At 44.7% G+C, this 21,456-nt stretch overlaps 25 non-coding genes and 15 pseudogenes across 25 annotated transcripts; all 40 read right to left on the bottom strand.

The window, feature by feature from the left end:
* Window positions 1-53: 53 nt before the first annotated feature.
* Window positions 54-172, bottom strand: LOC130936954 (5S ribosomal RNA; annotated as a pseudogene).
* A 187-nt stretch (window positions 173-359) lies between these two features.
* LOC130939025 (5S ribosomal RNA) lies at window positions 360-478 on the bottom strand. The gene has a single exon (XR_009070158.1). It is a non-coding gene; the product is annotated as a 5S ribosomal RNA (ribosomal RNA).
* Window positions 479-659: 181 nt separating this feature from the next.
* Window positions 660-778, bottom strand: LOC130938982 (5S ribosomal RNA). The gene has a single exon (XR_009070117.1). It is a non-coding gene; the product is annotated as a 5S ribosomal RNA (ribosomal RNA).
* Window positions 779-913: 135 nt separating this feature from the next.
* On the bottom strand, window positions 914-1,032 carry LOC130936964 (5S ribosomal RNA; annotated as a pseudogene).
* Window positions 1,033-1,215: 183 nt separating this feature from the next.
* Window positions 1,216-1,334, bottom strand: LOC130936918 (5S ribosomal RNA; annotated as a pseudogene).
* A 179-nt stretch (window positions 1,335-1,513) lies between these two features.
* On the bottom strand, window positions 1,514-1,632 carry LOC130938738 (5S ribosomal RNA). The gene has a single exon (XR_009069888.1). It is a non-coding gene; the product is annotated as a 5S ribosomal RNA (ribosomal RNA).
* A 1,867-nt stretch (window positions 1,633-3,499) lies between these two features.
* On the bottom strand, window positions 3,500-3,618 carry LOC130936987 (5S ribosomal RNA; annotated as a pseudogene).
* A 180-nt stretch (window positions 3,619-3,798) lies between these two features.
* On the bottom strand, window positions 3,799-3,917 carry LOC130936920 (5S ribosomal RNA; annotated as a pseudogene).
* A 179-nt stretch (window positions 3,918-4,096) lies between these two features.
* On the bottom strand, window positions 4,097-4,215 carry LOC130939018 (5S ribosomal RNA). Its single transcript, XR_009070152.1, has one exon. It is a non-coding gene; the product is annotated as a 5S ribosomal RNA (ribosomal RNA).
* A 180-nt stretch (window positions 4,216-4,395) lies between these two features.
* On the bottom strand, window positions 4,396-4,514 carry LOC130939046 (5S ribosomal RNA). Its single transcript, XR_009070178.1, has one exon. It is a non-coding gene; the product is annotated as a 5S ribosomal RNA (ribosomal RNA).
* A 181-nt stretch (window positions 4,515-4,695) lies between these two features.
* LOC130938103 (5S ribosomal RNA) lies at window positions 4,696-4,814 on the bottom strand. The gene has a single exon (XR_009069282.1). It is a non-coding gene; the product is annotated as a 5S ribosomal RNA (ribosomal RNA).
* A 183-nt stretch (window positions 4,815-4,997) lies between these two features.
* On the bottom strand, window positions 4,998-5,116 carry LOC130936901 (5S ribosomal RNA). Its single transcript, XR_009068215.1, has one exon. It is a non-coding gene; the product is annotated as a 5S ribosomal RNA (ribosomal RNA).
* Window positions 5,117-5,295: 179 nt separating this feature from the next.
* Window positions 5,296-5,414, bottom strand: LOC130936936 (5S ribosomal RNA; annotated as a pseudogene).
* A 182-nt stretch (window positions 5,415-5,596) lies between these two features.
* Window positions 5,597-5,715, bottom strand: LOC130936882 (5S ribosomal RNA). Its single transcript, XR_009068197.1, has one exon. It is a non-coding gene; the product is annotated as a 5S ribosomal RNA (ribosomal RNA).
* Window positions 5,716-5,897: 182 nt separating this feature from the next.
* On the bottom strand, window positions 5,898-6,016 carry LOC130937523 (5S ribosomal RNA). The gene has a single exon (XR_009068738.1). It is a non-coding gene; the product is annotated as a 5S ribosomal RNA (ribosomal RNA).
* Window positions 6,017-6,196: 180 nt separating this feature from the next.
* Window positions 6,197-6,315, bottom strand: LOC130939011 (5S ribosomal RNA). The gene has a single exon (XR_009070145.1). It is a non-coding gene; the product is annotated as a 5S ribosomal RNA (ribosomal RNA).
* Window positions 6,316-6,495: 180 nt separating this feature from the next.
* LOC130937557 (5S ribosomal RNA) lies at window positions 6,496-6,614 on the bottom strand. Its single transcript, XR_009068771.1, has one exon. It is a non-coding gene; the product is annotated as a 5S ribosomal RNA (ribosomal RNA).
* A 181-nt stretch (window positions 6,615-6,795) lies between these two features.
* LOC130936938 (5S ribosomal RNA) lies at window positions 6,796-6,914 on the bottom strand (annotated as a pseudogene).
* A 183-nt stretch (window positions 6,915-7,097) lies between these two features.
* Window positions 7,098-7,216, bottom strand: LOC130936942 (5S ribosomal RNA; annotated as a pseudogene).
* Window positions 7,217-7,398: 182 nt separating this feature from the next.
* On the bottom strand, window positions 7,399-7,517 carry LOC130938744 (5S ribosomal RNA). Its single transcript, XR_009069894.1, has one exon. It is a non-coding gene; the product is annotated as a 5S ribosomal RNA (ribosomal RNA).
* Window positions 7,518-7,698: 181 nt separating this feature from the next.
* LOC130936945 (5S ribosomal RNA) lies at window positions 7,699-7,817 on the bottom strand (annotated as a pseudogene).
* A 185-nt stretch (window positions 7,818-8,002) lies between these two features.
* Window positions 8,003-8,121, bottom strand: LOC130936877 (5S ribosomal RNA). The gene has a single exon (XR_009068192.1). It is a non-coding gene; the product is annotated as a 5S ribosomal RNA (ribosomal RNA).
* A 178-nt stretch (window positions 8,122-8,299) lies between these two features.
* LOC130936884 (5S ribosomal RNA) lies at window positions 8,300-8,418 on the bottom strand. The gene has a single exon (XR_009068199.1). It is a non-coding gene; the product is annotated as a 5S ribosomal RNA (ribosomal RNA).
* A 188-nt stretch (window positions 8,419-8,606) lies between these two features.
* LOC130936948 (5S ribosomal RNA) lies at window positions 8,607-8,725 on the bottom strand (annotated as a pseudogene).
* A 180-nt stretch (window positions 8,726-8,905) lies between these two features.
* LOC130939023 (5S ribosomal RNA) lies at window positions 8,906-9,024 on the bottom strand. The gene has a single exon (XR_009070156.1). It is a non-coding gene; the product is annotated as a 5S ribosomal RNA (ribosomal RNA).
* A 178-nt stretch (window positions 9,025-9,202) lies between these two features.
* On the bottom strand, window positions 9,203-9,321 carry LOC130939022 (5S ribosomal RNA). The gene has a single exon (XR_009070155.1). It is a non-coding gene; the product is annotated as a 5S ribosomal RNA (ribosomal RNA).
* Window positions 9,322-9,502: 181 nt separating this feature from the next.
* On the bottom strand, window positions 9,503-9,621 carry LOC130938867 (5S ribosomal RNA). Its single transcript, XR_009070009.1, has one exon. It is a non-coding gene; the product is annotated as a 5S ribosomal RNA (ribosomal RNA).
* Window positions 9,622-9,799: 178 nt separating this feature from the next.
* Window positions 9,800-9,918, bottom strand: LOC130936962 (5S ribosomal RNA; annotated as a pseudogene).
* Window positions 9,919-10,407: 489 nt separating this feature from the next.
* On the bottom strand, window positions 10,408-10,526 carry LOC130939033 (5S ribosomal RNA). Its single transcript, XR_009070166.1, has one exon. It is a non-coding gene; the product is annotated as a 5S ribosomal RNA (ribosomal RNA).
* A 184-nt stretch (window positions 10,527-10,710) lies between these two features.
* Window positions 10,711-10,829, bottom strand: LOC130936919 (5S ribosomal RNA; annotated as a pseudogene).
* A 180-nt stretch (window positions 10,830-11,009) lies between these two features.
* Window positions 11,010-11,128, bottom strand: LOC130938382 (5S ribosomal RNA). Its single transcript, XR_009069549.1, has one exon. It is a non-coding gene; the product is annotated as a 5S ribosomal RNA (ribosomal RNA).
* Window positions 11,129-11,309: 181 nt separating this feature from the next.
* On the bottom strand, window positions 11,310-11,428 carry LOC130938884 (5S ribosomal RNA). The gene has a single exon (XR_009070025.1). It is a non-coding gene; the product is annotated as a 5S ribosomal RNA (ribosomal RNA).
* A 181-nt stretch (window positions 11,429-11,609) lies between these two features.
* Window positions 11,610-11,728, bottom strand: LOC130936896 (5S ribosomal RNA). Its single transcript, XR_009068210.1, has one exon. It is a non-coding gene; the product is annotated as a 5S ribosomal RNA (ribosomal RNA).
* Window positions 11,729-11,912: 184 nt separating this feature from the next.
* Window positions 11,913-12,031, bottom strand: LOC130936914 (5S ribosomal RNA; annotated as a pseudogene).
* A 180-nt stretch (window positions 12,032-12,211) lies between these two features.
* LOC130938962 (5S ribosomal RNA) lies at window positions 12,212-12,330 on the bottom strand. The gene has a single exon (XR_009070098.1). It is a non-coding gene; the product is annotated as a 5S ribosomal RNA (ribosomal RNA).
* A 6,045-nt stretch (window positions 12,331-18,375) lies between these two features.
* Window positions 18,376-18,494, bottom strand: LOC130936891 (5S ribosomal RNA). Its single transcript, XR_009068205.1, has one exon. It is a non-coding gene; the product is annotated as a 5S ribosomal RNA (ribosomal RNA).
* A 181-nt stretch (window positions 18,495-18,675) lies between these two features.
* LOC130936906 (5S ribosomal RNA) lies at window positions 18,676-18,794 on the bottom strand. Its single transcript, XR_009068219.1, has one exon. It is a non-coding gene; the product is annotated as a 5S ribosomal RNA (ribosomal RNA).
* A 184-nt stretch (window positions 18,795-18,978) lies between these two features.
* LOC130936949 (5S ribosomal RNA) lies at window positions 18,979-19,097 on the bottom strand (annotated as a pseudogene).
* A 1,925-nt stretch (window positions 19,098-21,022) lies between these two features.
* On the bottom strand, window positions 21,023-21,141 carry LOC130938969 (5S ribosomal RNA). Its single transcript, XR_009070105.1, has one exon. It is a non-coding gene; the product is annotated as a 5S ribosomal RNA (ribosomal RNA).
* A 180-nt stretch (window positions 21,142-21,321) lies between these two features.
* Window positions 21,322-21,440, bottom strand: LOC130936953 (5S ribosomal RNA; annotated as a pseudogene).
* Window positions 21,441-21,456: the final 16 nt, after the last annotated feature.

Below are 21,456 nucleotides of genomic sequence, written 5' to 3'. Positions count from 1 at the left end.
TCCTTCTCGGCATAGAATCGTTTAAAGAAAGAGGGTCAGTAAGACATAAAAAAAAGGTGCAACACGAGGACTTCTGAGGAGGTCACCCATCCTAGTACTTCTCACGCACAAGAATGCTTAATGGCGGAGTTCTGATGGGATCTGGTGCATTAGTGCTAGTATGATCGCACTTATTAAAGTGTGAGCACACAATTATTATAAGCATGGGGCACGACATAGGGTAACTCGAGCCGCGAAGCCTTACGGGGACCGCGGGAGCCTGCGGAAGATCAGGCCATTGAAGATCGCTTTAAGGTATCCTTCTGGGATAAAATCGTTTAAAGAAAGAGGGTCAATTCGACGTAAAAAAAAAAGAAAAAGAGGTGCAACACAAGGACTTCCCAGGAGGTCACTCATCCTAGTACTACTCTCGCCCAAGCACGCTTAATTGCGGAGTTCTGATGGGATCCGGTGCATTAGTGTTGGTGAGATCGCACCTATTAAAGTGTGCGCACACAATTATCATATGCATGGGACGCGACATAGGGTAACTCGAGTCGCGAAGCCTTGCGGGGACTGCGAAAGCCTGCAGAAGATCAGGCCATTAAGGACTACTTTAAGGTATACTTCTCGTGATAGAATATTTTAAAGAAAGAGGGTCAGTACGACGTAAAAAAAAAGAAGTGCAACCCGAGGACTTCCCAGGAGGTCACCCATCCTAGTACTACTCATGCACAAGCACGCTTAATTACAGAGTTCTGATGGGATCTGGTGCATTAGTGCTGGTATGATCGCACCTATTATAACTCGAGCCGCGAAGCCTTAAGGGGACCGCGGGAGCCTGTGGAAGATCAGGCCATTATGGTTCGCTTTAAGGTATCCTTCTCGGGATAGAATCGTTTAAAGAAAGAGGGTTAGTTCGACGTAAAAAAAAGATGTGCAACACGAGGACTTCCCAGGAGATAACCTATCCTAGTACTACTCTCTCCTAAGCACGCTTGATTGTGGAGTTCTGATGGGATCCAGTGCATTAGTGTTGGTGAGATCGCACCTATGAAAGTGTGCGCACACAATTATCATAAGCATGGGACGCGACATAGAGTAACTCGAGCCGCGAAGCCATGTGGGGACCGCGGGAGTCTGCGGAAGATTAGGCCATTGAGGATCACTTTAAGGTATCCTCCTCGGGATAGTTATCTTTAAAAGAAGAGGGTCAGTATGACGTAAAATAAAAAAAAGATACAACACGAGGACATCCCAGGAAGTCACCCATCCTAGTACTACTCTTGCCCAAGCACACTTAACTGTGGAGTTCTTGTGGGATCCAATGCATTAGTGCTGGTATGATCGCACCTATTAAATTGTGCGAGCTCAATTATCATAAGCATGGTGCACGACATAGTGTAACTCGAGCCGCGAAGCCTTGCATGGACCGCGGGAGCTTGGGAAATATCAGGCCATTGAGGATCGCATTAATGTATCCTTCTCGGGATACAATCGTTTAAGAAAGAGGATTAGTACGACGTAAAAAAAAGAGGTGCAACACGAGGACTTCCCAGGAGGTCACCCATCCTAGTACTACACTCGCCCAAGCACGCTTGATTGCGGAGTTCTGATGGGATCCGGGACATTAGTACTGGTATGATCGCACCTATTAAAGTGTGCGCACATAATTATCATAGGCATGGGGCGCGATATAGAATAACTTGAGCTGCGAAGTCTTACGGGGACCGCGGGAGCCTGCGGAATCTCAAGCCATTGAGGATCGCTTTAAGGTATCCTTCTCGGGGTAGAATTATTTAAAGAAAGAGTTTAGTACGACGTAAAAAAAAAAGAGGTGCAACACGAGGACTTTGATGAGCGGATAATTTATACGCTTTTTGGCATTATTTTTAGGTCGTTTTTAGTATGATCTAGTTACTTTTAGGGATGTTTTCATTAGTTTTTATGCTAAATTCACATTTCTGAACTTTACTATGAGTTTGTGTGTTTTTCTGTAATTTCAGGTATTTTCTGGCTGAAATTAAGGGACCTGAGCAAAACTCTGATAGGAGGCTGACAAAGGACTGTTGATGCTGTTGGAATCTGACCTCCCTGCACTCAAAATGGATTTTCTGGAGCTACAGAACTCCAAATGGCGCGCTTTCAACGGCGTTGGAAAGTAGAAATCCAGAGCTTTCCAGCAATATATAATAGTCCATACTTTATTCGTAATTAGATAACGTAAACAGGCGCTCAACGCCAGTTCCATGCTGCATTCTGGAGTCAAACGCCAGAAACACGTCACGAACCAGAGTTGAACGCCCAAAACACGTTACAACTTGGCGTTCAACTCCAAGAGAAGCCTCAGCTCATGGATAGATCGAGCTCAGCTCAAGAACACACAAAGTGGGCCCCAGAAGTGGATTTATGCATCAATTACTTACTTTTGTAAACCCTAGTAGCTAGTTTAGTATAAATAGAACTTTTTACTAGTGTATTAGACGTCTTTTGACCACGTTACATTTTTGGTCTCAGTTTTATTTTATAATTCATCTTAGGAGACTATTGATCACGTTTATGGGGGCTGGCCATTTGGCCATGCCTGGACCTTCATCACTTATGTATTTTCAACGGTGGAGTTTCTACACACCATAGATTAAGGGTGTGGAGCTCTGCTGTACCTCGAGTTTTAATGCAAGTACTTCTATTTTCTATTCAATTCCGCTTGTTCTTATTACAAGATATTCGTTGCACTTCAACATGATGAATGTGATGATCCGTGATACTCATCATCATTCTCACCTATGAACGCATGACTGACAACCACTTCCGTTCTACCTTAGACTGGGCGCATATCTCTTGGATTCCTTAATTAGAATATTCGTGGTATAAGCTAGAATTGATGGCGGCATTCATGGGAATCCGGAAAGTCTAACCTTGTCTGTGGTATTCCGAGTAGGATTCCGGGATTGAATGACTGTGACGAGCTTCAAACTCGCGATTGTTGGGCGTGATGACAAACGCAAAAGAATCAAGGGATTCTATTCCAACATGATCGAGAAGCGACAGATGATTAGCCGTGCTGTGACAGAGCATTTGGACCATTTTCACTGAGAGGATGGGATGTAGCCATTGACAACAGTGATGCCCTACATACAGCTTGCCATAGAAAGGAGTGACAAAGATTGGATAAAGACAGTAGAAAAGCAGAGATTTAGAAGGAACACAGCACCTCCATACACCTATCTGAAATTCCCACCATTGGATTACATGAGTAACTTTATCTTTATTTTCTATTTAATTTATTATTATTATTCGAAAAACCAATAATCTCTTAAATTAGTTAAATCCGCCTGACTGGGATTTACAAGATGACCATAGCTTGCTTCATACCAACAATCTATGTGGGATCGACCCTTACTCACGTAAGGTATTACTTGGACGACCCAGTACACTTGCTGGTTAGTTGTGCGGAGTTGTGACAAAGTGTGATTTATGTTTGAGAGCACCAAGTCTTTGGAGCCATTGTTAATGATCACAATTTCGTCCACCAGACTTCCCAGGAGGTCACCCATCCTAGTACTGCTCTCGCCCATACAGGCTTGATTGCAGAGGTCTGATGGGTTCCGGTGCATAAGTGCTGGTATGATCGCACCTATTAAAGTGTTTGCACACAATTATCATAAGCGTTGGGCGCGACATAGTAACTCGAGCCGCAAAGACTTGTGGGGACCACGGGAGCCTGTGAAAGATCAGACCATTGAGGATCGCTTTAAGGTATCCTTTTCAGGATAGAATCATTTAAAGAATGAGGGTAAGTACGACGTAAAAAAGAAAGAGGTGCAACACGAGGACTTTCCAGGAAGACACTCATCCTAGTACTACTCATGCACAAGCACGCTTAATTGCAGAGTTCTGATGGGATCTGGTGCATTAGTGCTGGTATGATCGCACCTATTAAAGTGTGCGCCCACAATTATTATAAGCATGCTGCGCGACATAGAGTAACTCGAGCCGCAAAGCCTTGCGGGGACCGCAGGAGCCTGGGGAAGATCAGGCCAATGAGGATCGCTTTAAGGTATCCTTCTCGGGATAGAATCATTTAAAGAAAGAGGGTCAGAACGACGTATAAAAAAAGGTGCAACACGAGGATTTCCCATGAAGTCACCCATCCTAGTACTACTTTCGCCCAAGCACGCTTAGTTGCGGAGTTCTGGTGGGATCCGATGCATTAGTGCTGGTATGATCGCACCTATTAAAGTGTGCGTACACAATTATTATAAGCATGGGTCGTGACATAGAGTAACTCGAGCCGCGACGCCTTGCGGGGACCGCGGGAGCCTGCGGAAGATCAGGCCATTGAAGATCGATTTACGGTATCCTTCTCGGCATAGAATCGTTTAAAGAAAGAGGGTCAGTACGACGTAAAAAAAAGAGGTGCAACACGAGGACTTCCCAGGAGGTCACCCATCCTAGTACCACTCACGCACAAGCACGCTTAATTGCAGAGTTTTGATGGGATCCGGTGCATTAATGCTGGTATGATCGCACCTATTAAAGTGTGAGCAAACAATTATCAAAAGCATGGGACGCGACATAGGGTAACTGAAGCCGCAAAGCCTTGCGGGGACCGCGGGAACCTGCCGAAGATTAGGCGATTGAAGATTGCTTTAAGGTATCCTTCTCGGGATAGAATCGTTTAAAGAAAGAGGGTCAGTACGTCGTAAAAAAATAAAGATGCAACACGAGGACTTCCCAGGAAGTCACCCATCCTAGTACTACTCACGCCCAAGCACGCTTAACTGCGGAGTTCTGATGGGATCCGGTGCATTAGTACTGGTATGATCGCACCTATTAAAGTGTGCGCACACAATTAACATAAGCATGGGGCGCGACATGGAGTAACTCGAGCCGCGAAGCCTTGCGGGGATCGCGGGAGCCTGCAGAAGATCAGGCCATTGAGGATCACTTTAAGGTATCCTTCTCGGGGTAGAATAGTTTATAAAGAGAAGGTCAGTAAGACGTAAAAAAAAAAGGAGGTGCAACACGAGGACTTCCTAAGAGGCCACCCATCCTAGTACTACTCTCGCCCAAGCACGTATGATTACGGAGCTCTGATGGGATCTGGTGCATTAATGCTGGTATGATCGCACCTATTAAAGTGTGCGCACACAATTTTCAAAAGCATGGTGCACGATATAGAGTAATTTGAGCCGCAAAGCCTTGCGGGGTCCGCAGGAGCTGGGGAAGATCAGGCCATTGAGGATCGCTTTAAGGCATCCTTTTCGGGATAGAATCGTTTAAAGAAAGAGGGTCAGTACGACGTAAAAAAAAGAGGTGCAACACGAGGACTTCCTAGGAGGTCACCCATCCTACTTCTACTCTCGCCCAGGCACGCTTGACTACGGAGTTCTGATGGGATCATATGCATTAGTGCTGGTATAATCACACCTATTAAAGTGTGCTCACAGAATTATCATAAGTCTGGGGCGCGACATAGAGTAACTCGAGCCGCAAAGCCTTGTGGGGACTGCGGGAGAAGGTAGAATATCAGGCCATTGAGGATCGTTTTAAGGTAACTTTCTCGAGATAGAATCGTTTAAAGAAAGAGGATCAGAATGACGTAAAAAAAAAAGAGGTGCAACACGAGGACTTCCCAGGAGGTCACCCATCCTAGTACTACTCACGCACAAGCACGCTTAATTATGGAGTTCTGATGGGATCTGGTGCATTAGTGTTGATATGATCGCAGCTATTAAAGTGTGCGCACACAATTGTTATAAGCATGGTGCGCGACATAGAGTAACTCGAGCCGCAAAGCCTTGCAGGGACCGCGGGAGCCTGGGTAAGATCAGGCCATTGAGGATCGCTTTAAGGTATCCTTCTCGGGATAGAATCGTTTAAAGAAAGAGGGTTAGTACGACGTTAAAAAAAAAGAGGTGCAATACGAGGACTTCCCAGGAGGTCACCCATCCTAGTACTACTCTCGCCCAAGCACGCTTGACTGCGGAGTTCTGATGGGATCCGGTGCATTAGTGCTGATATGATCGCACCTATTAAAGTGTGAAATCACAATTATCATAAGCATGGGGTGCGACATGATGTAACTCGAGCCGCGAAGCCTTGTGGGGACCGGGGGAGCCTGCGGACGATCAGGCCATTGAGGATCGCTTTAAGGTATCCTTCTCGGCATAGAATCGTTTAAAGAAAGAGGGTCAGTACGACGTAAAAAAAAGAGGCGCAACACGAGGACTTCCCTGGAGGTCACCCATCCTAGTACTACTCACGCACAAGCACGCTTAATTGCGGAGTTCTGATGGGATCTGGTGCATTAGAGCTGGTATGATCGCACCTGTTAAAGTGTGTGCACACAATTATTATAAGCATGTTGCGCGACATAGAGTAATTTGAGCCGCAAAGCCTTGCGAAGACCGCGGGAGCTGGGGAAGATCAAGCCATTGAGGAACATTTTAAGGTATCCTTTTCGGGATAGAATCGTTTAAAGAAAGAGGGTCAGTACGACGTAAAAAAAAAGAGGTGCAACACGAGGACTTCCCAGGAGGTCACCCATCCTAGTACTACTCTCGCCCAAGCACGCTTGACTGCGGAGTTCTGATGGGATCCGGTGCATTAGTGCTGATATGATCGCACCTATTAAAGTGTGTGCACAAAATTATCATCAGCATGGGGTGCAACATGAAGTAACTCGAGCCGCAAAGCCTTGTGGGGACCGGGGGAGCCTGCAGAAGATCAGGCCATTGAGGATCGCTTTAAGGTATCCTTCTCAGGATAGAATTGTTTAAAGAAAGAGGGTCAGTACAACGTAAAAAAAAAGAGGTGCAATATGAGGACTTCCTAGGAGGTCACCCATCCTATTACTACTCTTGCCCAGGCACACTTGACTGCGGAGTTCTGATGGTATCCGGTACATTAGTGCTGATATGATCGCACCTATTAAAGTGTGTGCACACAATTATCATAAGCATGGGGCGCGACATGAAGTAACTCGAGCCGCGAAGCCTTGTGGGGAACGGGGGAACCTACAGAAGATCAGGCCATTGAGGGTCGCTCTGAAGGTATCCTTCTCGGGATAGAATCGTTTAAAGAAAGAGGGTCAGTACGACGTAAAGAAAAAAGAGCTGCAACACGAGGACTTCCAAGGAGGTCACCCATCCTAGTACTACTCACGCACAAGCACGCTTAATTGCGGAGTTCTGATGGGATATGGTGCAATAAAGCTGGTATGATCGCACCTGTTAAAGTGTGTGCACACAATTATTATAAGCATGTTGCGCGAGATAGAGTAATTTTAGCCGCAAAGCCTTGCGGGGACCGCGGGAGCTGGGGAAGATTAGGCCATTGAGGATCGTTTTAAGAAATCCTTTTCGGGATAGAATCATTTAAAGAAAGAGGGACAGTACGATGTTAAAAAAAAAAGAGGTGCAATACGAGGACTTCCCAGGACGTCACCCATCCTAGTACTACTCTCGCCCAAGCACGCTTGACTGCGGAGTTCTGATGGGATCCGGTGCATTAGTGCTGATATGATCGCACCTATTAAAGAGTGTGCACAAAATTATCATAAGCATGGGGCGCGACATGAAGTAACTCGACCCGCGAAGCCTTGTGGAGACCGGGGGAGCCTGCGGAAGATCAGGCCGTTGAGGATTGCTTTAAGGTATCCTTCTCAAGATAGAATCGTTTAAAGAAAGAGGGTCAGTACGACGTAAAAAAAAAGAGGTGCAATACGAGGATTTCCCAGTAGATAACCCATCCTAGTAATACTTACGCACAAGCACGCTTGACTGCGGAGTTCTGATGGGATCCGATGTATTAGTGCTGGTATGATCACATCTATTAAAGTGTGCGCACACAATTATCATAAGCATGGGGCGTGATATAGAGTAACTTGAGCCGTGAAGCCTTGTGGGGAACGCAGAAGCCTGCAGAAGATCAGGCCATTGAGGATCGCTTTAAGGTTTCCTTCTCGTGATAGAATCGCTTAAAGAAAGAGGGTCAGTACGACGTAAAAAAAGAAAAAGAGGTGCAACACGAGGACTTCCCAGGAGGTCACCCATCCTAGTACTACTCAGGTACAAGCACGCTTAATTGCAGAGTTCTGATGGGATCTGGAGCATCAGCGTTGTTATGATCGCACCTATTAAAGTGTGAGCACACAATTATTGTAAGCATGGTGCGCGACATAGAGTTACTCGACCCGCAAAGCCTAGCGGGGACCGCAAGAGCTGCAGAAGATCAGGCCATTGATGATCGCTTTAAAGTATCCTTCTCGGGATAGAATCGTTTAAAGAAAGAGGGTCAGTACGACGAAAAAAAAAAGGTGCAACACGAGGACTTCACAGGATATCACCAATCCTAGTACTACTCTCGCTCAAGCACGCTTGACTGCGGAGTTCTGATGGTATCCGGTACATTAGTGCTGGTATGATCGCACCTATTAAAGTGTGTGCACACAATTATCATAAGCATGGGACGCGACATAGAGTAACTCGAGCCGCGAAGCTTTGTGGGGACTGCGGGAGAAAGCGGAAGATCAGGCCATTGAGGATCGCTTTAAGGTATCTTTCTCGGGATAGAATCGTTTAAAGAAAGAGGGTCAGAACGACGTAAAAAAAAAAAAAAAAGAGGTGCAACACGAGGATTTCCCAGGAGGTCACCCATCCTAGTACTACTCACGCACAACCACGATTAATTGTGGAGTTCTGATGGGATATGGTGCATTAGTGCTGGTATGATTGCACCTGTTAAAGTGTGCGCACACAATTATCATAAGCATGGGGCGCGACATAGGGTAACTCTAGCCGCGAAGGCTTGCGGGGACCGCAGGAGCATGCGGAAGATCAGGCCATTGATGATCACTTTAAGGTATCCTTCTCGAGATAGAATCTATTAAAGAAAGAGGGTCAGTAAGACTTAAAAAAAAGAGGTGCAACATGAGGACTTCCTAGGAGGCCACCCATCCTAGTACTACTCTCGCCCAAGCACGCTTGATTGCGGAGTTCTGATGGGATCCGGTGTATTAGTGCTGGCATGATTACACCTATTAAAGTGTGCGCACACAATTATCATAAGCATAGGGTGCGATATAGAGTAACTTGAGCCGTGAAGCCTTGCGGGGACCGCGGGGGCCTGCAGAATCTCAAGCCATTGAGGATCGCTTTAAGGTATCCTTCTCGGGGTAAAATTGTTTAAAGAAGGAGGTCAGGATGACGTAAAAAAAGATGTGCAACACGAGGACTTCCCAAGAGGTCACCCATCCTAGTATTACTCTCGCCCAAGCATGCTTGATTGCGGAGTTCTGATGGGATCTGGTGCATTAGTGCTGGTATGATTGCACCTATTAAAGTGTGCGCACACAATTATCATAAGCATGGGGCGCGACATAGAGTAACTCATGCTGCGAAGCCTTGTGGGGACCGCAGAAGCCTGCAGAAGATCAGGCCGTTAAGGATCGCTTTAAGGTATCCTTCTCGTGATAGAATCGTTTAAAGAAAGAGGGTCAGTACGACGTGAAAAAAAAGTGGTGCAACACGAGGACTTCCCAGGAGGTCACCCATCCTAGTACTACCCACGCCCAAGCACGCTTAATTGCAGAGTTCTTATGGGATCTGGTGCATTAGTGTTGGTATGATCGCACCTATTAAAGTGTGAGCACACAATTATTATAAGCATGGTGTGTGACATAGAGTTACTCGAGCCGCAAAGCCTTGCTGGGACCGCGGGAGCTTGGGAAGATCAGGCCATTGAGGATCGCTTTAAAGTATCCTTCTCGAGATAGAATCGTTTAAAGAAAGAGGGACAGTACGACGTAAAAAAAAAGGTGCAACACGAGGACTTCCCAGGAAATCACCTATCCTAGTACTTCTCTCGCCCAAGCACGCTTAATTACGGAGTTTTGGTTGGATCCGGTGCATTAGTAATGGTATGATGGCTCCTATTAAAGTGTGCGCACACAATTATCTTAAGCAAGGGCCGCGAGATAGTGTAACTCGAGCTGCGAAGCCTTTCGGGGACCGTAGGAGCTTGTCGAAGATCAGGCCATTGAGGATCACTTTAAGGTATCCTTCTCGAGGTAGGATAGTTTAGAAAGAGAGGGTTAGTAAGACGTAAAAAAAAAGAGGTGCAACACGAGGATTTTCCAAGAAGTCACCCATCCTAGTATTACTCACGGATAAGCATGCTTAATTGCGGAGTTTTGATGGGATATGGGGCATTAGTGCTGGTATGATCGCACCTATTAAAGTGTGCGCACACAATTATCATAAGCATGGGGCGCGACATAGAGTAACTCGAGCCGCGAAGCCTTGTGTGGACCGCGGGAGCCTGCGGAAGATCAGGCCATTGATTATCGCTTTAAGGTATGCTTCTCGGGATAGAATCGTTTAAAGATAGAGGTTCAGTACGACGTAAAAAAAAAAAAAAAAAGAGGAGCAACACGAGGACTTCCCAGGAGGTCACCCATCCTAGTACTACTCTCACCCAAGCATGCTTGATTGCGGAGTTCTGATGGGATCCGATGTATTAGTGCTGGTATGATCACACCTATTAAAGTGTGCGCACACAATTATCATAAGCATGGGGCGTGATATAGAGAAACTTGAGCCGTGAAGCCTTGTGGGGACCGCAGAAGCCTGCAGAAGATCAGGCCATTGAGGATCGCTTTAAGGTTTCCTTCTCGTGATAGAATCGCTTAAAGAAAGAGGGTCAGTACGACGTAAAAAACAAAAAGAGGTGCAACACGAGGACTTCCCAGGAGGTCACCCATCCTAGTACTACTCACGTACAAGAACGCTTAATTGCAGAGTTTTGATGGGATCTGGAGCATTAGCGTTGTTATGATCACACCTATTAGAGTGTGAGCACACAATTATTATAAGCATGGTGCGCGACATAGAGTTACTCGACCCGCAAAGCCTTGCGGGGACCGCAAGAACTGCAGAAGATCATGCCATTGATGATCGCTTTAAAGTATCCTTCTTGGGATAGAATCGTTTAAAGAAAGAGGGTCAGTACGACGTAAAAAAAAAGAGGTGCAATACGAGGACTTCCCAGGAAGTCACCCATCCTAGTACTACTCTCGCCCAAGCACGCTTGACTGCGGAGTTCTGATGGGATCCGGTGCGTTAGTGCTGATATGATCGCACCTATTAAAGTGTGCACAAAATTATCATAAGCATGGGGCACGGCATGAAGTAACTCGAGCCGCGAAGCCTTGTGGGGACCGGGGGAGCCTGCGGAAAATCAGGCCATTGAGAATCGCTTTAAGTTATCCTTCTTGGGATAGAATCGTTTAAAGAAAGAGGGTCAGTACGACGTAGAAGAAAAAAGAGATGCAACACGAGGACTTCCCAGGAGGTCACCCATCCTAGTACTACTCACGCACAAGCACGCTTAATTGCGGAGTTCTGATGGGATCTGGTGCATTAGTGCTGGTATGATTGCACCTATTAAAGTGTGTGCACACCATTATCATAAGCATGGGGCGCGACATAGGGTAACTCGAGCCGTGAAGGCTTGCGGGGACCGCGGGAGCCTGCGGAAGATCAGGCCATTGAGGATCACTTTAAGGTATCCTTCTCGAGATAGAATCGTTTAATGAAAGAGGGTTAGAAAGACGTAAAAAAAAAGAGGTGCAACACGAGGACTTCCTAGGAGGCCACCCATGCTAGTACAACTCTCGCCCAAGCACGCTTGATTGCGGAGTTCTGATGGGATCCGATGTATTAGTGCTGGTATGATCACGCCTCTTAAAGTGTGCGCACACAATTATCATAAGCATGGGGCGTGATATAGAGTAACTTGAGCCGTGAAGCCTTGTGGGGACCGCAGAAGCCTGCAGAACATCAGGCCATTGAGGATCGCTTTAAGGTTTCCTTCTCGTGATAGAATCGCTTAAAGAAAGAGGGTCAGTACGACGTAAAAAACAAAAAGAGGTGCAACACGAGGACTTCCCAGAAGGTCACCCATCCTAGTACTACTCACGTACAAGCACGCTTAATTGCAGAGTTTTGATGGGATCTGGAGCATTAGCGTTGTTATGATCACTCCTATTAAAGTGTGAGCACACAATTATTATAAGCATGGTGCGCGACATAGAGTTACTCGACCCGCAAAGCCTTGCGGGGACCGCAAGTGCTGCAGAAGATCAGGCCATTGATGATCGCTTTAAAGTATCCTTCTTGGGATAGAATCGTTTAAAGAAAGAGGGTCAGTACGACATAAAAAAAAAGAGGTGCAATACGAGGACTTCCCAGGAAGTCACCCATCCTAGTACTACTATCGCCCATGCACGCTTGACTGCGGAGTTCTGATGGGATCCGGTGCGTTAGTGCTGATATGATCGCAACTATTAAAGTGTGCACAAAATTATCATAAGCATGGGGCACGACATGAAGTAACTCGAGCCGCGAAGCCTTGTGGGGACCGGGGGAGCCTGCGGAATATCAGGCCATTGAGGATCGTGATGAGCGGATAATTTATACGCTTTTTGGCATTGTTCTTATATAGTTTTTAGAAAGTTCAAGCTACTTTTAGGGATGTTTTCCTTAGTTTTTATGTTAAATTCACATTTCTGGACTTTACTATGAGTTTGTGTGTTTTTCTGTGATTTCAGGTAAATTCTGACTGAAATTGAGGGATTTGAGCAAAACTCTGAAAAAAGGCTGACAAAAGGACTGCTGATGCTGTTGGATTCTGACCTCCCTGCACTCGAAATAGATTTTCTGGAGCTACAGAACTCCAATTGGCGCGCTCTCAACGGCGTTGGAAAGTAAACATCCAGGGCTTTCCAGCAATATATAATAGTCCATGCTTTATTCGAAGAATGACGACGTAACTTGGCGTTAAACGCCAAGTTCATGCTGCTGTCTGGAGTTAAACGCCAGAAAAACGTCATGATCCGGAGTTGAACGCCCAAACACGTCATAACTCAAAGTTCAACGCCAAGAAATGCCTTAGCTCGTGGATTGATCAAGCTCAGCCCAAGCACACACCAAGTGGGCCCCGGAAGTGGATTTATGCATCAATTACTTACTCATGTAAACCCTAGTAGCTAGTCTAGTATATATAGGACCTCTTACTATTGTATTAGACATCTTTGGTCTCAGTTTTGTTTTATTCTTCATCTTAGGAGATCATTGATCACGTTTTAGGGGGCTGGCCATTCGGCCATGCCTGAACCTTACGCTTATGTATTTTCAACGGTGGAGTTTCTGCACACCATAGATTAAGGGTGTGGAGCTCTGCTGTACCTCAAGTATTAATGAAGTTCTATTTTCTTTTATTCAAATCTCTCTTATTCTTATTCCAAGATATTCATTCGCACCCAAGAACATGATGAATGTGATATGTTAGATAACCCTCATTATTATTCTCACTTATGAACGCGCGTGATTGACAACCACTTCCGTTCTACATGCAACACAAGCTTGAATGTGTATCTCTTAGATTCCCCAACAGAATCTTCGTGGTATAAGCTAGATGGATGGCGGCATTTATGAGGATCCGGAAAGTCCAACCTTGTCTGTGGTGTTCCGAGTAGGATCCTGGGAATCCGGAAAGTCCAACGTTGTCTGTGGTGTTCCGAGTAGGATTCCGGTAATGAATGACTGTGACGTGCTTCAAACATGTAACCTGCTGGGCGTTAGTGACAGACGCAAAAGAGGGATTCTATTCCAGTAGGGGAGGGAACCAACCAGTGATTGGCCGTACTGTGACAGAGTGCGTGAGCATTAGCTTTCACTGCGAGGATGGGATGTAGCCATCAACCATGGGTGATGCCTCCAGACTGGTTAGCTGTGCGAGTGACAGCCGCATAGGATATTTCCCCGAGAGGATGATGATGCAAGTGCATATTTGCTATATTAGTTAGTTAGTTTAGTTGGTTTTAGCTTACTTTCACTCATTTTCTCTAAATAAACAAGTCCTTTTATGAGTTTTATCTTCATGCATGAGAATATCAAGGAACATGTTGATTCTAACCAAATTCATGCAACTGATTTAGAGAATACATACATGAATGAATATGAATGAATCTCATGAAATTTATTGCATGAATTGGTAAGACTTTGAAGCTATTTCCCTTGTTGATGATAGGTGATGAAACAAGAAAGTATGGAAGCAAGAATGATGCAAGCTGGGCAAGAAGAAGTTGGCGTTGCCAACTTGAGGAATAGGCTGCGTTGTTGAAGGCAACGCCAGGCAACCTTGAAGAACAAAAGTTGGCGTTGCCAACTTGGGAATAGGGTGCGTTATTGAGGGCAACGCCAGGCAGCCCTGGAGAAGCAAAGTTGGGCGTTGCCAACGCCAATTTGTGAAGCAAGCTTGGCAGCCTTGGAAGAGAAGTTGGCGTTGCTAACTTGGAGGAAGGAATGAGTTGTTATGGGCAACGCACACAGGCAAGGAACTTGAGCCATGAAGGAGTTTCGAGGGCGTTGCCAACGCCAAGAACTATTGGCGTGTCTCAAGGCAACGTACATGAGTGAGCTTGGCCCAAGAGGAGAAGAAGCTGGCGTTGCCAACGCCAGGAACCATAGGCGTGTCCCTAGGCAACGCCACACAAGCAAACTTGGCCCAGGAAAATGAGATGCACGTTGCCAACGCCAAGTTATGAAGGCGTGTTCCTTGGCAACGTAGCAAGCAATTTTGGCACCAAAGGGGAGCTCGAGCACGTTGTTGAGCCAAGAAAGCATTGGCGTGTTTGGCAACAACGCCAGGAATGGTTGCTTGGCTAGGCACCAAGCCTTGGTGCCAACCAAGTTGCCAACGCAAGGAAGGGCACCAACCAAGTTGCCAACGCCAGGAAGCCTTGCCATGCACGTTGCCAATGCCAGGAAGGGCACCAACCAAGTTGCCAACGCCAGGAAGCCTTGCCATGCACGTTGCCAATGCCAGGAAGGGCACCAACCAAGTTGCCAACGCCAGGAAGCCCTGCCAGCCACGTTGCCAACGTGGGAAGTAATGTTTAGAGCCTTGAGGAAGGCTCGAGCACGTTGCCAACGTGCTGAAGAGAAGGAGTGTTTGGTAACAATGCCAGGAAGCTTTGGATGGTGAAGAGCACGTTGCCAACTTGGAATATAGGGGCGTTATCCACAACAACTCTAACAAGGCAGCCTGACCTTACCTCCTTCAATGGAGTATATCTTGAGCTACAAAACTCCAAATGAGGTGATTCCAACGGCATTTGAAAGTAGACATCCATAGCTTTCCAACCATATATCATAGTATGGGGTTGTCATTCATTTTGAAGCTTCAAAAGCTGGCGTTACCAACGCTGGAAACAAGGGCGTTTTCACCAAAAACGTGTGCGATTTTTGCAGCCTGACCATGTCCTCTTCAATGGAAGATATCTTGAGCTACAGAGATCCAAATTGAGTGCTTCTAGTTGCGTTGGAAAGCTAACATTCAGAGCTTTCCAACCATATATAATAGTCTATGGTGGAGCACAAAATTGAAGCCAAATCAGAGTCATCTTTAGGAGCCAAAAACAAGAACATGAAGTGAAATTCAAGAAGGCTAGAAGGTAGCCCATGAGGAAGCTCGAGCACGTTGCCAACGTGCTAGCAAGGGTGCGTTTTTGGCAACAACGCCAGCCTCATTTCCCTGCTTTGGGAGGCTAGGCACGGGCACGTTGCCAACTTGGGAGGAAAGGGGCGTTTTCAGCAACAACTTGGCAGCTTGTCCTTACCTTCTTTGAGGAAGCATAACTTGAGCTAGGAAAGTCCAAATGAGGTGATTCCAGTGGCATTGGAAAGTAGACATCCATAGCTTTCCAACCATATATCATAGTATGGGGTTGTCATTCATTTTGAAGCTTCAAAAGCTGGCGTTACCAACGCTGGAAACAAGGGCGTTTTCACCAAAAACGTGTGCGATTTTGGCAGCCTGACCATGTCCTCTTCAATGGAAGATATCTTGAGCTACAGAGATCCAAATTGAGTGCTTCCAGTTGCGTTGGAAAGCTAACATTCAGATCTTTCCAACCATATATAATAGTCTATGGTGGAGCACAAAATTGAAGACAAATCAGAGTCATCTTTAGGAGCCAAAAACAAGAACATGAAGTGAAATTCAAGAAGGCTAGAAGGTAGCCCATGAGGAAGCTCGAGCACGTTGCCAACGTGCTAGCAAGGGTGCGTTTTTGGCAACAACGCCAGCCTCATTTCCCTGCTTTGGGAGGCTAGGCACGGGCACGTTGCCAACTTGGGAGGAAAGGGGCGTTTTCAGCAACAACTTGGCAGCTTGACCTTACCTTCTTTGAGGAAGCATAACTTGAGCTAAGAAAGTCCAAATGAGGTGATTCCAGTGGCATTGGAAAGAAGACATCAAGAGCTTTCCAATGATGTACAATAGTCCATATTGAAGCAGAAGGTTGACACTCAAATTCTGGGCTACATTTAGCATGAAAGTAGAGCCAAGAAGAGGAAAAGCAAGTTGTTAGCAACAACTTGGGCTAGCAACGCCCAAGTCTCAAACTTCACTTCCAGGAAATTGTGATGCACGTTGCCAACGTGCACTAAGGCCAGCGTTATTGACAAAAACGCCAAGCCAATGGGCCATAAGCATGATGAATGAACTCTTCCTTTCCAAGTCTAGCAACACTTCTTCCAATTGAGCCAAGAATTCAACAAAGAGGAAGCCCATATTTCCAACCCAATTCAAGATCTTTGAAAGAGTTTTGGGACTAGTATAAATAGAAATTGAGTTTGTACTTTGAGGGGACTTTTGACACTTAGAATTTTAGACTCTTAGCACTTTATTTTGAGAACTCTTTTAGCACTTCCGGGAGGATACCCGGAGAGCATTTTTTGGTTCATCTTGGAACTTCTCTTCTTCATTTCTTAAGCTTTAACATTTCCTTATTCTTCTTCATCTTTCTTTTGAATTTAGTTTAATTTTGATTTATGGCAATTGTTGTTGAAATTGGAGCAATGACTCACTAAACCCCACTTTCATTAGGGGGAAGAGCTCTGCCTGTTGGAATGAATTGGTGAACTCATCTTCTCCTCCTCAATTCTAGTGGTTGATCTAAAGAGGGAACTCTTGATCTTCAAAGATTCAACCACCATCGAGAGAGGGGTTAATCTATATGAACTATGTGGTGAATTTGAGGAATGAGCCACATAATTCAGTTTAGAGTTCATCCTTTCATGATTTCTTTGATCAATATACCTTGGTTAGTATGTGAGATGTAACTCTCCTTGGTTGAGATTATGGGAATTGTGTGGCTGGATTAGATTTGAGCTTCATCTCTTCTCATGAACAATTAGATCACGAGAGTGGCAATTGGCTATGTTGAGAGAGATTGAATCACCAAGAGATTGGGATTCAATCACCCACTTGCCATGGATCTATACCCATGATTGAGAAGGATTTGACTAACATCAATTCATGAAAACTTGCATCTCTGATCCCTAATGATCCTCTCCATCATTAATTCTCATTTCTTTTGTTCTTAGTGTTTGAAAACCCATTACCCAATCCCCTTCTACATTCTTGCAATTTATTATTCTTGTCATTTACATTCTGTTTCTTTATTTCTTACTCTTTTGCTCTTTAGAATTCAGCACTCTATTTCTTGCAATTTACTTTTGATGTCATTTAAGTTTCTTGCAATTTAAGTTTCCGTTATTTACTTTCACTTTATTTCTATCCTCTAGTTCTTTACATTCTGTGTCATTTAAATTCTTGCAATTATGTTCAAAAATCAAAATGCTCATGAAATCAAAATTATGTTTGCTTGACTAAATCTACCATTTAACCAAAGTTGCTTAATCCACCAATCTCCGTGGGATCGACCTCACTCTTTGTGAGTTTTACTACTTGATACGACCCGGTATACTTGCCGGTTATACGTGAAATCTAATTCTTACGTATCAGATGAAAGTAGCCACAGCTGATGGTGAACCCCTATACAAAGCTTGCCATGGAAAGGAGTAAGAAGGATTGAGTAGAAGGAATAGGAGAGCAGGCGTCCGTGAGCTCTACAGCACCTCCATTCCGCTTATCTGAAATTCCTACCAATGAATCTACATAAGTATTTCTATCCTTTTTATTTTCTATTTTCTTATTTCTATTTTCGAAACCCATAAATCAATATTTAATCCGCCTAACTGAGATTTGCAAGGTGACCATAGCTTGCTTCATACCAACAATCTCTGTGGATTCGACCCTTACTCACGTAAGGTTATTACTTGGACGACCCAGTACACTTGCTGGTTAGTTGAACGGAGTTGTGAATTCCAATAAAGAAAATAAACAGTGCCCTAAGAGTATACATCCTTTATAAACAAAAGAACATGTGATCACAATTTCGTCCACCAGATCGCTTTAAGTTATCCTTCTCCGGATAGAATCGTTTAAAGAAAGAGGGTCAGTGCGACGTAAAAGAAAAAAGAGATGCAACACGAGGACTTCCTAGGAGGTCACCCATCCTAATAGTACTCACGCACAAGCACGCTTAATTGCGGAGTTCTGATGGGATCTGGTGCATTAGTGCTGGTATGATTGCACCTATTAAAGTGTGCGCACACCATTATCATAAGCATGGGGCGCGACATAGGGTAACTCGAGCCGCGAAGGCTTGCGGGGACTGCGGGAGCCTACGGAAGATCAGGCCATTGAGGATCACTTTAAGGTATCCTTCTCGAGATAGAATCGTTTAATGAAAGAGGGTCAGAAAGACGTAAAAAAAAAGAGGTGCAACACGAGGACTTCCTAGGAGGCCACCCATGCTAGTACAACTCTCGCCCAAGCACGCTTGATTGCGGAGTTCTGATGGGATCCGACGTATTAGTGCTGGTATGATCACGCCTCTTAAAGTGTGCGCACACAATTATCATAAGCATGGGGCGTGATATAGAGTAACTTGAGCCGTGAAGCCTTGTAGGGACCGCAGAAGCCTGCAGAACATCAGGCCATTGAGGATCGCTTTAAGGTTTCCTTCTCGTGATAGAATCGCTTAAAGAAAGAGGGTCAGTACGACGTAAAAAACAAAAAGAGGTGCAACACGAGGACTTCCCAAGAGGTCACCTATCCTAGTACTACTCACGTACAAGCACGCTTAATTGCAGAGTTTTGATGGGATCTGGAGCATTAGCGTTGTTATGATCGTACCTATTAAAGTGTGAGCATACAATTATTATAAGCATGGTGCGCGACATAGAGTTACTCGACCCGCAAAGCCTTGCGGGGACCGCAAGAGCTGCAGAAGATCAGGCCATTGATGATCGCTTTAAAGTATCCTTCTCGGGATAGAATCGTTTAAAGAAAGATGGTCAGTACGACGAAAAAAAAAAGGTGCAACACGAGGACTTCACTGGATGTCACTGACAAACCCCATTTTGACAGTTTTTCTTGCATTGATTCTAAGAGATTTTAATACCTTTTACCCTCATTTATCCATTGAAATAGCATGGTTTTGTGATTGTCTCCTTATTTGTGCTTAGATGTGAAAACATGCTTTTCAACCCTTAATTTGATGGTTTTAATCTCCCTTTGATTCCACTAAATGCCTTGATATGTTTGTTAGTGATTTCAGATTGAAAAGGGCTAGGAATGGATCAAAGGAGTGAAGAGGGAAAGCATGCAAAGTGGAGAAATCATGAAAAGTCAAAGAAGTTGAACTCGCCCATGGACGCGCGCGCGCACCTGCGAATCACCCCATGGACGAGTACGCGTGCTGTGCGCGTACGCGTCGGTGCCGATATATGATTTTTTTAATGAATTCGCAACCAACGAATTCTGAAGGGTTGTGGGGCCCAATTGCAACCAACTTTGGCGCCAAAGATGCTATTTAAAGCCAAGGATTGAAGAGAAAAGGGGATTCCATTCATTACACACATTAGGATTAGTTTAGAAGTAGTTTCTAGAGAGAGAAGCTCTCACTTCTCTCTAGAATTAGGATTAGGATTAGGATTAGTTCTTAGATCTAGGTTTTAATCTTTGCTTTCTTCTACTTCTACATTTCAATTCTTTGTTGTTACATTCATCTTCTTCTACTCTTTTGTTGTAATTTCCTTTATGTTGTTCTTGTGTTTTGTTGTAGATCTACTTTTGTTTCTTCTACTCTCTTTCAATTCAATCAAGGTAATTCATAATAAATGTGTTTCTTTTGATTGTTATTGTTAATTCCTTTCAATAATTGTTGTTAGATTTTGTTCTTGTTGTTGATTTACTATGCTTTCCTTTTATGCCTTCCAAGTGTTTGATGAAATGTTTGGTTAGATTTTAGAGTAGAGTTTTATACTCTTGGCTTGGAAAGGTAACTTAGGACCTCTTGAGTTACTAATGTCCAAGTGATTGATGATTGGGAGCCATTGACTCTAGTTCTCACTAATTGAATTAGTGGAGAGTTAGGACTTATGGACTAGGATTGATATAGCTCATTTGACTTTCCTTTACTACTAGTTAGAGGATGATTTAATGAGATTAATCCTTGCCAATTCTCATATTGTGGTTAATGATTAGGATAGAGATCCTTGACCACCAACCCTTGCCAAGACCTTTTTAGCCATTAGTTTACTTTCTTGCCATTTATCTTTCATGCTTCATATCAAAACCACAAAATAACTCACAACCAATAACAAGACACTTTATTGTAATTCCTAGGGAGAACGACCCGAGGTTTAAATACTTCGGTTTATAGATTTTAGGGGTTTGTACTTGTGACAAACAAATTTTTGTATGAGAGGATTATTGTTGGTTTAGAGACTATACTTCGACGAGATTTCATTTGTAAAATTCTAAACCGTCAAAAATCTGTTCATCAGTCACCAATCCTAGTACTACTCTCGCTCAAGCACGCTTGACTGCGGAGTTCTGATGGTATCCGGTACATTAGTGCTGGTATGATCGCACCTATTAAAGTGTGCGCACACAATTATCATAAGCATGGGACGCGACATAGAGTAACTCGAGCTGCGAAGCTTTGTGGGGACCGCAGGAGAAAGCGGAAGATCAGGCCATTGAGGATCGCTTTAAGGTATCTTTCTCGGGATAGAATCGTTTAAAGAAAGAGGGTCAGAACGACGTAAAAAAAAAAGAGGTGCAACACGAGGATTTCCCAGGAGGTCACCCATCCTAGTACTACTCACGCACAAGCACGCTTAATTGCGGAGATCTGAAGGGATCTGGTGCATTAGTGCTGGTATGATTGCACCTATTAAAGTGTGCGCACACAATTATCAGAAGCATGGGGCGCGACATAGCGTAACTCTAGCCGCGAAGACTTGCGGGGACCGCAGGAGCCTGCGGAAGATCAGGCCGTTGAGGATCACTTTAAGGTATCCTTCTCGAGATAGAATGGTTTAAAGAAAGAGGGTCAGTAAGACTTAAAAAAAAGAGGTGCAACATGAGGACTTCCTAGGAGGCCACCCATCCTGGTACTACTCTCGCCCAAGTACGCTTGATTGTGGAGTTCTGGTGGGATCCGGTGTATTAGTGCTGGCATGATCACATCTATTAAAGTGTGCGCAC

This window comes from Arachis stenosperma, chromosome 6 (genome assembly GCF_014773155.1).
Source record: "Arachis stenosperma cultivar V10309 chromosome 6, arast.V10309.gnm1.PFL2, whole genome shotgun sequence".
In the NCBI taxonomy this organism is placed as follows: Eukaryota; Viridiplantae; Streptophyta; class Magnoliopsida; order Fabales; family Fabaceae; genus Arachis; species Arachis stenosperma.
The sequence above is the reverse complement of the archived record's forward strand: the minus strand, read 5'-3'. Positions and strand labels throughout refer to the sequence as shown.